This window comes from Rhea americana, unplaced genomic scaffold (assembly GCF_003343005.1).
Source record: "Rhea americana isolate MKP2758 unplaced genomic scaffold, rheAme1 scaffold_81, whole genome shotgun sequence".
Taxonomy (NCBI): domain Eukaryota; kingdom Metazoa; phylum Chordata; class Aves; order Rheiformes; family Rheidae; genus Rhea; species Rhea americana.
The window spans coordinates 3,589,544-3,607,569 of NW_028186990.1; the positions used below are offsets into that span (position 1 = coordinate 3,589,544).

The 18,026-nt window shown below is 35.1% G+C and overlaps 1 protein-coding gene across 4 annotated transcripts in view; it reads right to left on the reverse strand.

Moving 5' to 3' along the window:
- EPHA6 (EPH receptor A6) overlaps positions 1-18,026 on the reverse strand; it is a 509,782-nt gene that overhangs the window by 439,131 nt on the left and 52,625 nt on the right. The gene's annotated exons all lie outside the window — the stretch shown is intronic.

Consider the following 18,026-nt stretch of genomic DNA (forward strand, 5'->3'; position numbering starts at 1 on the left):
ATAGATATTCCTAATTTATTACTAAATTTCCTGTGCTTAACTAAGTCCTCTACACAAATAATACTTTAGTAGCTCTTATATTTTAAAGATACGCAGCATTTATTTTTTGAGATTTTAGAGTTTTGACATTCGCATACTGTTTGTATTATTGCATAGCCGCTTGCACTTCTACATGTTGAAAAAAATCAATTGTACTTCACGGACAACAAAAGATTTGTAGGTGGGAGTTCTAGCTTTTATCAGATTTTTATCATGTCATCGAAAAAAAAGATAAAATTTCTACTCTGTCTAAAGCAGACTRTAACAAAAGCATGATTGCATGAAAGATTGTGTCCTGAGGTAGCCTAATGCACGAAATTGCCTTCACCTACAAGCCCTGTTTAATTTATGTCCATAGACCACCATCACCTGAATAACATTACTATTTTATAAGGAGCGATAAGAGTGTCTCTTACCAGTTGTTTCATCTACACTATAACAACAGCCATCATATACCTTTAGCCTCAAAATCTGACAGCAAATTTTCGTAATTAAAGATGACATCTGAAAGCAAAAATAGCCACACTAAGTCCTGTGGCCTTTTACGTCACWGTTGGGAGGCTTCTAATGAACGCCGTATTTAAATGTGAGCATGCTTTTATGCTCTGTTARTTTAACATTTGTCCAAATTAAATGTTCTGAGATCAAACTCTTAAGACTTGCACTCTGCTTAAMTAAATAAAATACATTGCCAGAGAAGCAACATGACGGATATGCTGACACACAGTGACAAAAACGTCCACTATTTTATCTGCAACTGAGTATGTGGCATCCAGGCTTTAATGCACCTTTTACTAGGCATTAATGCTTATCCTTTTTGCAGTGCGGGAAACAGTTAGTCATTCTATATTTGAACAAAACCAGTAGTATCCTGTATCACAACAGACAGGCAATAGCCAGATTAAATGCATCACAGAAGCTGTACTACAGACTCGAAGTTAYGGGAGATCTTTAGTGATTTTCAGCCTCTCAGCTTTCATTGTCCTTCATTTCCTACAACTCACCAGAAAGCAAAACTTGACATAATTTGGCCCATCACTTAGAAAAAAAATAGTCTTATAAAAAATAATATTCTTTGTAGAACAGTAAATTCTCATTCTTATAAGATCTGAAAATAAAAAATGGAAATAAAACCAAAACATTAAAAATATTAGAAGACAAATTACATTTCTGGACTATTCCACTCAAAAACATTAAATCAGCTAAAAACCATGTTATATAGCTATACTGGAGGTCCATTACTCACCAGTTTTAAAATCTTTATTGGAATTCTTGGAAGAAAGTTGAAATCTACCYTTCTGTACATGGGCCAAACTACCTTAACATTTTCTTTCTGTCAGAAATATTTATATGAAACATTTGTTTTGAAAAGGCCTACTGGAAAACAATTGCATTTTATTCATGTTCCTATATTAAATACATGTGGACTCGCAAATACATCTTAAATCAGATGAAGCGGGCAACCTTTATCTAAATGAATTCAAATTAATTCAGCGCATTTCACTGGCAATGCCTGTTTCTTTGCCAGTATACACGTGGCTGCTGTCCRCTGTGCCTGAAGAAAAACTGAAAGCAGCTGTTTTAATTCAAAGCTCTGGTGATTTGCATGTTTCACTCTTCACATCAACCGTGTTTTTAAAAGTCTCCATCCAAATGCTACAGTTCTGAGACACAACAGATGTGCTGTTTGCAACCTACGCTGGAACGCCTGACGGTCACTCTTGGCACGTATTTGCAGATCTTTGTTCAGTTGGCCTTGCCGTTGTTGACGCTTTGATGGAACAACATGGTTGCTGACAGCTGTCTGAAAGTGTATGTCAAGCTTGCTCCTTCTAAGTATGTTTCAAATTAAAGCAAGGGGGGAAAAATCACATTTGGGATCCTGTAAAGTAAAGAGCTCTTTATATGCCTTTGACCAAAAGTTACCTACATTGAGGAAAGGCTCTACTGCAGTGTCACAGATGTTTTGACTAAATTTTCCAAACTGTTACAGTAAAATACCACTTTTCCCATAAAACTGTCTAGTGCTGCTCTTTAAAGAAGTGTTCCCCATGTAAATTCTCACCACGTATTGTTTCAAAAATGTCAAATTAAAAATCTGAGTATGCTTTCAGTAAATGCAAAAAGTGCCTTCTTATAGATATAGGTAATGAGGTGAGAATGGAAGAGAAAGCAAGAGCTTCTTGATTCCAAATACAGGTCCAGTACCGGAAAACTCCTAGGTAGCCTGAAGTAAGCCGCTTCTTTTTTATGCCATTTTGCAACTGTGATTTGACTTTCCTTGTGACAGATTCAGCATTATATTGATTTTAGTAAGCTAAAARGTTTTTTAAAAATTTACCTTACAGAAATATCAGGTATGTTGAGCCCTCTGGAGTGACACAATGCAAACTCACGGGGAACAGAAAGAGAACACATCTGCCGGGATGCTGAAACCTGCTGGTACGGGTACACTGTTCCAAATGGAAGGCTGCTCCAGTGTGATGACTATGAGAAACTTTGGAAAATTTAATTCTATTCAACTTTTTAACCTTGCTTTCAGCTGCAGTGGCCATTCTCTTTCCCAGTCATTTACCTTTCCGTGTTTTTGTCAAAGACATTTTTTAAAGAGAGATTTGAATCTTCTTTCAGAGAAATCAGTGCCCAATGAATTAATACCACAGTACATCTTCATTGCTGATGTTCTACTATACAGTCAAAGTTCATGAGAAACATATCACAGCCTCAAATTTGAGATTATGTTGGAGTAAAAAAAAAAAGTATAGKTCTTGTGAGGGGTATAGAGCATGGGGAGAAATCCACCACTACTGAAATGCATTCTTTTCAGGAATTCCTTCTGATGAAGCTATTTAGGATTGAATTTGCAAAAACACCTTAATTTGATCTAGGACATCAACATACACTAAGACTTTACTTCTCCAAGTCAGTACAGCAGATTTGCTGGCTACAGGAATAACCTTTAGTGTCATCTTTTTTTTTTTTTTTTAATACTTACATTTTGTACCTTTCTTACATGCCTTTTTAAGAGAGATAATGGCTGCAAGTTTTATATTAAATCATTTTGATAAGAAAAATCCAAATAGGCCAACAATTTAGCTAGAATATATTTTATAAAGATGTGAAAAATAAACAATCCAATATAGAGGCACGAGGAGATGCCACATTATACTTTATTTTATATATCATATTTGTTAAAATAAGCCGCTTGTGTCCAAACGCTGTTGGGCAACCAAGCCAACACTTGATCCTCTTCCCCTGCTGGTAGTTCCCTCCTCATGGAACCCTGTCCACAGGCACAAAGGAATGGGAGACCTGGTCACTGAAGACCAAGATGAAGATGGCATTGAGAACCTCAGCCTTTATCTATTTCCTCTGCACTGGATCACCTGCCCTATTCAGCAATGAACCCTTATTTTCTTTGTTTATTCTTTAGGTATATAATGGTAGATCTTCTTGTCCCCACTGGCATCCACTGCCAGATTCAACTGAAGCTCAGCTTTGGCTTTCCTAATATCATCCATGCAGGCCTGATCAGTGTTTCACATTCCTCCTTTGAAGTCTGTCCTTGCCGTCACCTGCTATGTATGTCCTTTTTGCACTTTTTGCAATGGAGCTCAGTCATGAGTTCCCTGTTTAGCCAAGCTGAAGRCCTGATGCCTCTTCTCAATTTCCTGAGTAACAGGATCAACTGCTCTTGTGCTAGAAAGAGCTATCCATAAAGGCCTGTCAGGTCTCTTGAGCTCCTTGGCCCTTCAGAGTTACCTCTCGTAGGATTAACTGTAATTTTGCTTTATTCTCCTCGATAGTTACATGTTATTACCTCTGAATTCCAAATGAAACTATACAATTACTTTAAAAAGATATGAAATTTATTTAAAGTTTGATGACACATTTTACAGCAACTCCATGTGATATCATTCCRTGTTACGTTAGCGTACAACAGCCATCTGCAATGACCATTAGATCTTACCATACCATTAGCGTCTACCAATAGCACATCACTCTTACAACCTATACTACTGCTGTGAAGTAAGAAATGAGAAAAGAAATTCAGTCAGTATGTGAGTCAGTACGTAAAGGTATTTCACTGTCAACAGTGACCATTTATATTGTGTTTTCACAGTGCAGTACGTCATCAGAAAATTCCTTGCACAATTGTTGTGCATACTTCAGATTCAGTATAGTAGATTTTTTAGAAATAGAATTTTTTTAATCTTTTATGGCCTTTATACTCATTTACTTCAATGTAAGTTAAGGATACTTATTACCTTGAAGAACTACTTCCTAAATTATTTACATAATGTAGCAGTAGRACCTTAGGATGCCCTTAGCAATGACAAACAGCATGATACAGAGGTGACTTTTAAGAGCTCTTACCTACAACATTGTCTTGTTTCATACAGCCTTTAAAGGAATACCAATTTTATCTTGATCAGATAGTAGAATGGTAGATMACAGAAAAATATCTCACTGGAAATCAGTGACCAATATTAGTTAAAAGCAGGTATTTTTGAGATTGCATCTGAAGTGGAAGTCATACATTTGAAAAAGAAGCAAAAAACCTCTTTGGATGTTTGCTTCCATTACAATTTGGCAGAAGTAAGAGGATCARTTCTAGCAGACATCCCTTCCATTTCAGTTTTGTTTAGGCTTTCTTTTCAAGCTGTCACTGGACTGTCTGGATTCCTTTACCTGGGATGGTATCATCTTGATCTGTTTACTTTGTGGAAAGTTGGTCTCTATTATTTTACCATCTTGACATAAAATGCTAGTGAATAATACTGATATGTGTAATCAAGGAACCATGCTTTTGCAAGAGTACAATAGCACATAATGGAAATGAAATCAATAGGGTTCAGYAGAAACTGTCCTAAGAAGTGCATGCAACAGCTACTATTTTCTACCAAATCCCATAGTTTTTTAAAACCAATCTGCAGTACAGAAATCAACCTATTATTTTATTTTGTTTATAGAATTCTACAGACTGAGTTAAATGCATGTAGAAAATTTATTATTCTCTCAACAACGTCTTTATGCTGCTGGCATAATGCCAGAACATGTTCTCATCTCAGCATTGTTCTTTATTCAGTACAAGGGGCAGATCCTTGGATGAGAAAATTATCACAGTGTYCTGGAAGTCACTGAGGCTTTGACAATTTGCAGCATGCATGGTTCCTCAGTATCAGCATTTCAGACTCTATTAGTGAGCACTGCTGAATACAGAGAACATAAGTTTTCTTCTAGGACTATAAATTTATTTTAAAGAATTGTAAAAGAAAGGAAGGAGAAGTGTAAATGATTCTGAATAGAAGAACAACTCTGAGTTCTACCAAGTACAAAGCAACAATTGCAGGTAAACCCATTAGGTCTGTACTTAACACTGATTAAGTATTGACTGTCTTAAAGATTTAAGAGAATTTTAGAATGTCTCAATCTTGCTACAAAGTTTAAGCAACTTTCATCAGCTGGACCAACTTACCTACTAGTATTTCTCAGTATTTTGGTGATTTCACAATACATTCAACTATCATTTTTCTTCATTCCTCTTTTAAATATGGACAATGGAGATTCACCGAAGTTCTGCACAAAACATTTTAATTCTGCACTTGATTAAAATCAGGCATAAAGCTACAAATTTTTCAATTCAAATGCTTGTTGAAAATGTGTCCCCTTACTTAAGTATAACTATTAGCCTTCCAGATATTACAGACTCCAATGAATATTTTGAATGTCTTTGGCTGATACATATTTTCGCCTGGCTTGTAATACAGCAACACTAAAAAAAATCACACTGTTATTTTTGAGAGGCCATCAGAAATGAAAATTCATTAATCTTTTTTATCATGGCCTTGATTTTTTTCTCTCTTTGACAAATCGGATAGACTGTAAAGTAACTCACACTGGGAGTGTAAATGTCACTTCAATCTCTATATAGTAAGTCATAAGGTTCTACCCAAACTTACTCTTCCTCCAGGTGGTATAATTCAAATCTTGTATTTCCTCTAAAAAATCTAAACTCAGTGTCTACTATCAGAAATCACTTCTCTGTCAGCTTACACAGTATAACTGTATACAACATGATGGTTTAATGATTTTTTTWATTTTAGAATTGGTTAGCCTAGCAAGTGCAAAAAATGTTTTATATAGGAAAAAGGAAATAATGACCACAATGATCCCACCTTTTACTTTTTGCTTACATAAACTACAGCTTATTGAATTTTTTACAGCAACCTTAGATCCTGCCTCCAGTAAAAAATTAAAAGGTCTTTATTTCTACCTTACTCTCTAGACTGCCACAGTGAAATTGTTGGTATGTGAGAATGCAGCTTGCTAGCTGAACTATAATGTACCGGTCATTTAATTTATATCAGAAATACACATGCCAGCATTAATATATCAAAGTCTCACTAAACACAAGAGAATTTAAAGTATCAGGAAAAGGGGAGTGAAAAGGAAACTTGTCAATTTAGTGACATTATCCACAAAAAAATTCAGACTAACTGAAAGTTCCATTTCCAGATCTCATTTGTATTTTAATTATAATGTAGCATTTCATATGTAACTGTTGCTCCTTTCCTTTCTGAATCTCCCAAAGGAGAGCTTTGAGATTCAAGTTCTATATATTTTTGCTACAATGAAGATTTAGCATGTAGGTCCCAACAAGAACACCACTGGATTTGGATTCTTTTTATTTTCTTGATCATAAAAACACAAATGGTTAATATTTTTTCTCTATGAAAAGTTCTTAATGTCGGCTTTTTTCCGCCAGAGTACAGAGGTCAAAATTTGGATTCCTTGTAGAAGGCACAGTTATTAACATGGACAGTTATCTCCTTGATGAAGRCACATCTTTTCAAAAGACAAAAAAAAGTTTCTTCAGATGCTGACGTAATCGAAAACAAAAAGATACTTTCTTTGTCCTAAGATGCAGCTAATGGGCATTCATCCAAAAAGCATCTTCTGTTTTTTCTCAAGACCATGCTCCTACTGCAACCGTGAATAATACCTGATGCATCTTTGCTGTCCTATTTTTCGAGCTCCGTTTTATACAGTTGTGATTATTTTTAGTTTGAGGGTGGGGGGCTATTTGTTTCATATGTTGATTGCCCTTTTTTGCAGTCCTTCATAATGCCCAAAGAGGTCTCCTCACAAACACGCTGCTGCTCCCAATGGAGTATGAGTGTTTTCACAGATACTACTATCATTTTGGTTTCACATTTTCTGACATCTCCYTAGAAGAATGGCAGCAGTTACAAGCAAATCACATGAATAAACCAGATGCAATAGAGAACACAGTCTTCCATTAGTTAAAATAATTCTGTTACTTTGTTTCTTCAGATAGTTCAGTTACTGACTGATGTAAAACATCMTAATTGTTTCACCTCTCAGAATCCACATGCAGGCAATAACGTGCAAGATTCTCATTAAATAATGAGGAAGAGAAAGATGTGAAATGAAAGGTAGGTCACAGTACCTTTTCACCTGCTGCATTGCCAAGGGTTTAAAGAAAAAGACCAAGAAGTTGTTACATGCTTTTTTGGTACTTAGTGGCCTGCCAGATGTCGCAAAAATCCATTACCCTTAGCAATCTAGTCAGCTGRTATATCTAAATGTGCAATAATTTTGCCCTCTCTAAAATAAACATAACTATAATCACAAATATTGYATCCAAACCTAATTAAATCTTATTATATCCTGGGCAAGGATCCTTATCTCCTAAGGCTCTCTACTTACAAGTGGACTAAGATCATTAAAATTGATAATTTTATTTAATTTGCTACAGAGTTAAATGTTATCATTATAATATTCTGTATTTATATATTTATAGTAATTACAATATAGTGTATGTTTTCCACAGGTATTTGGTTTCCTACTGACTTGAACAACAACAACAACAACATATTTTTGCAGTGTTAGATACTAGGATGAAGCTGTGTTTTAAAAGCTCTCATAAAGTTTCTAGCAATCGGAAACACGAATTTGTTAGGTTTTGTCATGAAAGAAGTGCATATTTGTTTGCTGGAAAACAATTGACCTGTATGAAATTTTAGGACAGATATTCTGCTTTCCAAATTTCTGTGCCTATACTTTCACCCACTGCTGTTAAAACATAAGGGTCATAAACTACATTATTAATACAGTTCTATTTAAATCATCAGTAGAAAGAGACAAAAACAGTTACACCATTCTAACAGGGGCTCTAAATTAAAACTTTAGTTACAATGAAAGAGAGTATTTTTTCTACCAAAATGACTGTTTCCTGCTTGCTATGCTAATATTTAAAATAGGACAAAGAAACTTGTACTTTGGAATTTATAGCGTCAAAACACGCATTATTGGACAAAATGTAAAAGCATAAAATAAAATCTCTTGGTATCTTTGTATCTATTGATACAAAAAGGAATAGCACTTTTCTGAAGCTCAAAAATTCCTCATACTGTTCTTATAGCACTTGTTTAGAAAACTTGAAGATCCTTTCTTCCGCCTTATTAAATCTGTTGATGTATTATCACATAAAGAATATATAGCTAATGAAATTCTTTGAAGCAAATAAAAGAATGATTTATATTAAGAAGGTCACATTTCACTGTGAAGCTATCTGATTTTTAATATATCAGATTTAGGCAATCCCTGAGACTGGAGTGCTTAGGGGGATTTATGTACTACTAACTTCTTTCCTGTGGATTCATACTTGTCCAAAGCTGTAAAATTAAAGAAGAAAGTCAAGGGGACAGCATCTGAAATCTTGAATGCCCAGGAAAGAAAGCTGGAAGGGTTTAATTACAAATATTGAATACTTCAATATATTTGCAGCAGCTGTTATAAACCCTGCAATAAACTATCATGTAAATAAGTTCATCATGACAATATTTTCCTAGTTTCATACATATATATATTTACACATAAGTATATGTGTTTATACCGTTGTAGAATTTTAAGACCAAAAGGTTACTTTTTTAAAAAGAAGTCTATCTTTTTTTTTAACATTGAGAATAAGGAACAAATAAGATTCCAACAGCCTGAAAATATTTCTGTCTCACAACCTCTGAGCTGGAAGTTCACTTACAGCTGGAAACAGGAAATGGGATCTGTTTTTTCTCTAATCAAAATAATGCAGTGTATTGCCTTCAGTGATCATTTTTGGAATTTATATGAGAAACTAGAATAATAATTACAATTGTGTTCTTTCCTTGATAACCTACAGTTCTGTTTTATTTAACTTTTAAAATGTATTCYTTTTATGCTCTTTCCTTTTATTGTATCATAGAGAATGATCAYGAAAACTTGTTACAACATTTTCTGTCCAGAGGCTTCTAGAAAATTTTTAAATCATTAAATGTTTGCAGATAAGATTGAGGATAATTGCTTAGCTTTTCTTAACTTACTCCTCTAGGAAAATACCTTTCATTCATCTTTACGTGACCCTCATCAGCCCTGGTTTCTAAACTGGTCTCCCATGTTCGATTGTCTGATCCAGGTTGATCTTCAGGCCTCAAACACAGAACTGGCTCATTCCTATATGCAAGAAGTCGACCAGGCACAAAAGAAGGTGAGCATGGGAATGGGGAACTCCTGATTGACCTCAGGCACAAAAGGGAAGTGTAAGGAAAGGGGTAAACAGGGTCAGTCTTCCTGTGAGGAATACAGAAGCATTTCTGCATTCCTCCCCTGTACACAGAGCTAGAATTAGGAAATCTAAAGCCAAGACAAACCTGGAGCGGGAGGGAAAAGACGACAACAAAGGCTCCTATAGGTACACTGGCAACAAAAGACATACTTGGGAAAATGTGGGCTTACTGCACAAAGGAGCAGAAGACTTAAGAACAAACAACATRGGAAAGGCTATGGCATTCAACTGATTTTTTGCCTCAGTCTTACTGGTAAGATATGATCTCAGACCAAAAAAGAAAAAATGCCACATCTATCTTCATAAAGGTTGTAAAGGAGTACTGAGGGACCTACAGGGCAGCCTAACCCTATCTCCGGGAGGACTATTGAGCTGTCAAGCTGGAGGGATACTGTACTCCACTAGCAGCTGGAAAATTGGCTGGACTTAAAGAGTAGTGGAAAGCAGTTCAAAGTCCCACTGGTAGCTAGTTACTAGTGAAGCTCCACAGTGGTTGATACTGGGATTCAATAAATGCAAGTGCAAAGTCCTGCATTTGTAATGGTACAAACTCATGCAGCAGTAGAGGCTGGGGGCTGACTGGCGAGAAAAAGCTTGGCAGAAAAGGATGGGGATCCTGATGCACAAGTTGAGTATGACTTCCCAGTACAAAGATGACACTGACATACTGAATGGAGTCCAACAGATGATCACCAAAATGGTCAGGGGCTGCAGCACATGATGTATAAGGAGAAGTAGAGGGTACTGTCTTGTGTTCAGCCTGAGAAGGCTATGGGGCATCTACTGTGCTATCTTGAGCTAACTAACGTGGTCATAAAGAAGACAGCACCAAGCTCTTCTGTGCACACAGTAAGACGACTCAGGAAACAGACTCAAGTCTCAACAATGACAGCACTAGTCAGATATATTAAAAATAATCCTCACAACAAAGGCAGTCAGACACTGAAACAAGTTGCCAGAGGTTGTGGAATCTCCCTCTTTGGGGATATTCAAAACTTACCTAGAAAGGACTGTAAGGTACCTCGTCTAATTTTGAAATTAGTTTTGCAAGCAGTTGGGCTAAACGACCTCCAAAGGTCCCTTTCAATCTACATTATTCTATGCCTTTATGATTTTGCGAGTTTTCAACATGCTTGCCTGACTTTCTGTCATTGCCTTCACCAGTCTTGCTTTGTCAAAACAGAACATGCTATTTACCCTTAATAATGACAGGACCTGTCACTCAGGAGTCATGGACCACATTCAAGCATTGTTCCTTTCTCCTGAACAATGTACGTGGGCATGGCTCTTCTGTCGTCCATCCTCTGGAATTAATCTTTTAGAAGGGACAATTCTCACTTCCATAAACCCATTTCAGTCCATGCAAAACATGACTGCTATGTCCTTTTTTTAATTTGTTGCTCTAATCATGTCACTCCTTCTATGCCCATCTTTACTCACTTGCTATTTTCACTTTTAAAATAATATCAGAACTCTGCACCTCCTTCTCTATTAGTGCGCATACTATTACCTGTCTACACAAACAGCTAGCCTGTGTGGCCCTCTTTAACCATTTCTCATTACTGAATTTTGCCATTCTGCATATAAGAGATTAGGTGACTAATAATAGCTAGAAAGACAATTGGAAAAATGTGTTACTGTCATCTATGAAACAAAATAAAACCTTTGTTGCTGCTTAGCTTCTTGTTCACTCACATTTCTTCAACAATAATGAATTCATTTTCTTGCATGATAGAAGGAACCTAACAAGTGCAAAACTTGAACAGAATGAAACTCTAGTGCTTCCAACAAACACCAACCATCATTATATTGCAACTTTTTACTGCTCTAAGAGATTTAAGACACTAATGCCTGTTTCAGTTTTCCTTAGGTGTCTAGGCCCAAAAGGTTTWTGGCCATAAAAGCAGAAATTGTGCCTGTATATGACCTTTCTGGTGACACCCCACTGTCAAATTTCTGCTGTTGGCCACTGCAGTTGCTTGTAACTGAAAGAGTTTATTACAAATGTACCTACTTCTGTTTAAATAAGTTATTGCCTTTATGCACACTTTTTCTCTGATAGATTTACTGTTTTTTTTAACAGAAAAACATACAGATGGTATAATCATTCACTGTATCAAAAACCATTGTATTGTTTTTGTTGTTTACAGTAAGTGACCACTCTCATAATATTCTACGATAGTTTTTCCTAATCCCCATCAACCACTTACAGTAAAACCTTATTAAAATTCTGGTGTATTTCATCTGCTGCAGGCACTATAAAGCAGCTAGAGTAAATTCAAAGGTGAAAGCAGAGCTAATGTGAATGCTGAGAACTTCTAGTAGCTTTTAAATTTAGTACACATAATGAAAAATCAGACAAATTTAAAATAAGAAAGATGCTGTCCTTCATACTAAAGAAGCTAGTTGTATATTATTTCTCTTTGGCTTGCTGCTGATCATAACAGCACCAGAACTGTGTCTAGGTTGGAATGCAAACTCATTTTTTAGGGGAAAGAGAGAGACTGCAATTTAATCAAATCCTCTGCAAAATGCATAGATTTCTCTAACAGAATGTTTAGATTTCAAGAACATATATACAGCGGAAACATACTGCATATTACTAAGCATAGTAACTGTAGTTTGAATAACTGTCATTTTAAGTCTTTATTGACACAACTCTACCAGTATAGCTACACTGATAAAGCCAATACTAGGGTGTGGTTTATATTGCCAAAATAAGTGTTTCTGTTGTTATATTCTAACTACCCTCCTGAACAATTTAAGTTACTACTTATTAAAAAATAGATCTTTTGATTATGTGCTGGAGATAGATTTTACTGTAAAACTCAGGCTGATAAATTGTATGTTTTTTCACATATTTTGACCTAACTATGTGTAGTTGAGTTGACCATATTCTTGCACCTCCATATAAATAAGACATTTTAAAAATTATATATTAAGATAATTTTCTAACTTCCAAAAATCATCATCCTTCTCCTCTCCCTTCCTTCCTGCAGGAACAACGAATAGATTAAATGTCAAGTTTGATCATTCTCATTTCTCTCCACTGTTCAAACTTTTATGGCTTGAAAGCCTGAAATAAGAGAATGCTTCGTAACAGTAAAAGGCAGATGAGAATACAGTTTGTTTAGATTTAGTAAAAAGAAACATTGTAAGGATATAAATTGATACAATCACCCAATAGCACACTCTTCAGAATATCAGTGTGTTCAGGTTATTATTAATTCAAGTTAGTGAGAACAAAAAGAATAGTAACTGTTATACATAAACCATCCTGGAGAAGGAGAAACAGAACCTCCCCTAACTGTATAATGTGTATCTGTATATAATGTATACAATCACTCTATATCACAAGATTGTCATCTTGCACCAATCCCTTCATAGGTATAWGAAAAACTAATGAGGGAGTAGTTTAGCTCCTGACCTAGTCCTCTTCCCTCTGCCACATTTCCTATGTATTTTTCTTTCTCAACCTGGTAAGATGAACAAAATGCCCACTTGGAGGTAGTCTACAACTATCTAAGATAGAATTGCAATTATTTTATGTAGAAATACAAGACTTCAGATTTGTTTTAAAGAAAGGTGAAGTACAGGTACCAGGACTTGCAGTCTGTAACAGAGCAAGCTCATAAAGCTAGCTCAATGGAGACAGATTGTTTATGTTTATTTATACGCCTTTGAGTAAAAAACCCAAGCATCTAAGTGTATTTTTAAAACATATTTCAAAACTCTATTCATGTGATTAATCAGCCTGCAGTTACAGAGAGAGTAACAGAGAAGGTATCAATATCCAAAAGATATCTTTTTCTTTTTAATCTAAACTTGCATTTATTATTTTCTTACCACTTCAAGAAGAAGTGCTTGTGGAGGAGCTACTTCTTGAATCATATGTTGGTAATACATGAAATTATACACTGGGATGGCTTCAGTCAGTACACTAAACAACTGAGAAATGACAGAAAAATGTAGACTTGCCAGGGGCAAAATAGTTCAGTATAGATTGCAAAGAACACAAACAATACTTCCTAGTAAGACACCTTTTGAATCTCTATGTTTGCTCTTTAATCTGAAGAGCACTAGATGTGTAAAAAGAAAAGACTACGGAAACTACAACAGAGAAAGAAAAAAGAATAAATGCAAAGGCTTCTAGTGTTTTGTTATAATAGCAAATCTAAATGAGCCACATGCACAATGTTTACAACAGGGAGTTTAATTTGCGGCTATTTTTCAGTGAGATACAAGCTATTCAAGCTGTGTTCTTTCGAAGCCAAAAGCCATGATGACTCAGTCAGCACATCACTAAGCCCTAGGCATAAGGCCCTCCTAACACGCCTGCCCAAAAGATACATAGATATAACCATATTATTTATTTAACCATAGCCCAACTGACCGGCAAATTGATACTACATTTTGTTTGAGTTCTGCATGTTTGGAAAAATTCCCTAGCACTACCATCAATTCAAAAGCATATAGAATCTCTGAGAATGTGAAGTAGTTTAAAATGTATGTAACTCTCAGTAAAAAATACGTGAGACTACATTAAAATATGTATTTGAGTAATACAGATATTATGAATTAAAATAATGCTTAGTCAGGGTTGTATTAATTAAGACCTGCTAGACTTAAAACAATTCTGATATTCAAGCACTGTAAGTGACATCTAGTTTTTTCAAATTCCTCTAATGATGTATTACCACAAATCTAGTATTTTATCTCATTTGTCTGTATAAAACAAAAAAAAATCTTGGATAATTTTCAAGAGTACTTTTTCAGTTTGTCAAGATCCCGTCTTCTATGATACCTGTAACCCTGCCCAGCTTATCATTTGCAAAATTAATAGTTTTTTTTATCATATCAGTCATGACGGACATACTGACTAATTCCTCTTGGTAGAAGAAAGAAGAGACAAATAAATTTACATTCCTAACATTTTCCCTGGAAATGTCATACAATCTCTAAAATTTACCAACGCATCAAACTTCCCAAACTGCACCTTTCTAATTGTGCTGTCAAAATAGTTGGACAGGGTTTCCTTTTAAATGATACGCTCTGCTGATGTGAAAGATTTCTACTGTACACTATGATTCTGGTTTCTTCATCAAGCAGTAATGCATAAGCTAGCTGAAGCAGTACTACATTAAACCATAGCACTATTCTTTACCGATTTTTTGATGCAAATAATCTCCCAAATAGCACCTGGTCTGTTAAATTTATATTGAAAAGACACCAAGTTTTACTGAAAATCATACTGTACTGAAACATCACGATATATTTTTTATACCAGCATATTCCATTGCAAGCTAATATACTATGACATTCTGAAATACTGATAAAACTCATGTCTAATCTATATTACATCAATTTTACCAATTGTCCTATGTCACTTCCATCCACTTTCAGATTACTTACACTGATTATCTTTACTCGCCTTTCTGGCAATTTAGTTTTGTTATACATGCAACTCTTCATAAGCACTTCAGACATCCGGTAAACTTCTGGCATGATGTATTTTATCTGATTTTACTCATCAAGMTGAATAAAAACTAATATTCTAAAGCATGTCTATATTGGGTCTTGGAGTTGTATTTACAAGAAGCAGCAATAGTATAAATCAAGATGAGATGACCTAGTAATTCAAAACTTTAAAGAAATGATCACTCTGCAAGAAATCTTTATAAACTTCTAATTCAGTGCACAAGATCATCAATGATTAGTTTAACTGACTGCTTTATGAGTAAGAAGTCATACATGTGAGAACAGCTGCTGATATTTCTCAAAGATCTGCACACTCTACAGACTTTGTTGGTTTACAATTCTATCAGTCACACCCAAGATTAATTTTACTTATGGTGGCTTTACTTATGGTGGCTCAGAAGGTCTGTTACTGTATAGAACCAGCGGGACTTCATATGTTCACCAAATGAAATACTTGCTTTCAAAACTCAAAGGCTCAGAGAACAGTGCCTACAAATTCTACCAAATAAGATCCATGGAATTAGCAACATCTCTGAACCACTGGCTTTCAGAAAATATTCTGAACTCCAAAGCATTTGGTTTAGACATTATTTCTTATTTCCATGAATATTTGCCCTCTTTACTCTACCCTTACAATTTCAGTAAAAGAAGGTGGCAGTACACAATCATGTATAGTAAAATCTACTTACTAGTAAGCTTTCCTAAGATAAAGACAAACAAAACAAGTTTGCCTACAACAATAATGAATGTCAACATCTGTTGGGAGAAGCTGCTATGCTCTTCTCACTGTTTTCTTTTTTTTAATGATGGTATCTCCAAGCTCCCTTTATTATCTCTTTTTTTTTTTTTTTCAGTGGGTCTTTCATCATCCAAAATAGAATAGACCTAACCTAGCTGTCAACATCTCCAGTTCCTTATTCTAGGTCCCTGAATATCCATCCAAAACCAATTGTCCTTAATGACACCTGAATGCAACACATGCACTATTACCTGGTTAACATGACCTAAAAAGGGATGCACTCTCTTACCAATTCCCTGTTCTTGGTGTGGTTACTGCAATGAATATTTACAGAGTAGCTGTCATGCATCTCTTACTTGCAATCTGAGCACATCTTTTATTCAAAAATTTCCTAGGGAGCACAGTCTTAACACAAATGCATAATTGTAACACAGAAGCATGTAAGATTTTAAAAGTAGATACTATCATACAGTGTTACTATGCTAAATAGACAAGTATTTATGTTTACAAATATGTGGTAATTGGAAAACAACATATTTGTGTTAGACAGCTACTTAGATGTAGGAAAGCCAAAGGGTTATGCCTCAAGAGGTCAGCTTTGCGTTGTTTTGAAAGCGTAATTATTTTTATTCTTATTTTTGAAGTATCTACAGGGCTTGAAGATTTTGATACATTTTATAGGGCCATGGTTTAGAGCTTATGCCTACTAATATGAACATAACCAAGACAAAGAACTCTACTGCTCATAGTTCCATGATACTATAATATTGGACTAAGATGACATATTGGTGACAGGTTATGTCCAGCTGACGTTAAAGTCCTAAATCATAATCACTCGATATGGTAATTTAAACATATGTGGCCAGTAAAAAAAAAAAAAATCAATTAACCTAATATAAATGATGCGGACATGCGAGATTGGAGCAAGTCCTCACTCAGCGTTAGGTAACTGATATCAAGACATCCCAGAGGCTGGCCATAGACAGGAAGATATTTCAGATGGTGCTGAAAGTTTAAAATAGAGATTACATATTTGAATTACAAGGTATTAACATTATCTAAAAAGACAAAGTTTCACTCAGTGAAACTCTGTTGTCATAAAGACAGTGCTTTATTAGTAAATTATTTTATGTATGATTCGTCATTTTTATTTTAGGTACATTAAATTCATGTCATCATGATTTCTTAGTTGCCCCATTTTCCAACTGACCAACTGTCAGTTACTATTTCTAGCCACAATTACAAATTCAGCACAGAACATGGCAGAACAAATGCAGAACAGATTGAACACTGAGAGGAATCTAACCAGTACAGCTAGCAGAAATGAAAATGTTGCTAACCTGCTGACAGATTGGAGAGGAGTAGAAGGAAGCCAAAGGAACTGGCACATACAGCCAGAAAACTTGTGAGACAGCAGGGTACGAAAAAGCTAGATCTACAACAAATTGGGATAAAATAGTAATTTCTTAACTATGACAGAGCACAAGACACGCATTATCTTAGAGAACTACCTAAAGATATTTATATATTATAACAACATTATTGCTATTAACAATTCATCAAATTTACAAATGCTCTTTGTATTGTACACAGTATTTTAATTAATTTAAACTAAAAGTGGCAAAACTGAGAATAGGAAGGGTTGCCTAAAACATTGCGACTTTTCTGTTGGAAAATGTATTTAATTATGTGTCTATAAAGAAAAACAAAGAAAAATGTGGTATGTATTGATCACTCCTTCATTCTTGACTAATTCCATGATTCACATAGAAAAGTTCCTTCAGTCCTTTTGTGTAGTGTTAGCTTTTTTGCTGTAGGTAGCTGAACTACCTAAACTTTTCAGCAAGTATAAGGGTTTAGATGAGGACTTCCATAAGCATGCCAGTTGTGTATTCTGATGCCAATTCTAGCTGTGAAAGCACTCGTGTTTCACAGGGTGGGCCAAGAAAGACTCCTCAGTCCTTTCACATTTACCTAAAAGTGGTAGAATTTAGTCCCATGTCAACATTGTCTGATACTTTTAATAAGTGAAAAAGAGCAGAGAAATGAATGGCAAAAAGTTTACATTTGTTTTATTTTAAAGGCTCAAAAAATACTCTTTAAAAGGAGTTTTAAAAATCCTGGGATTAACAAAGTGCCTGT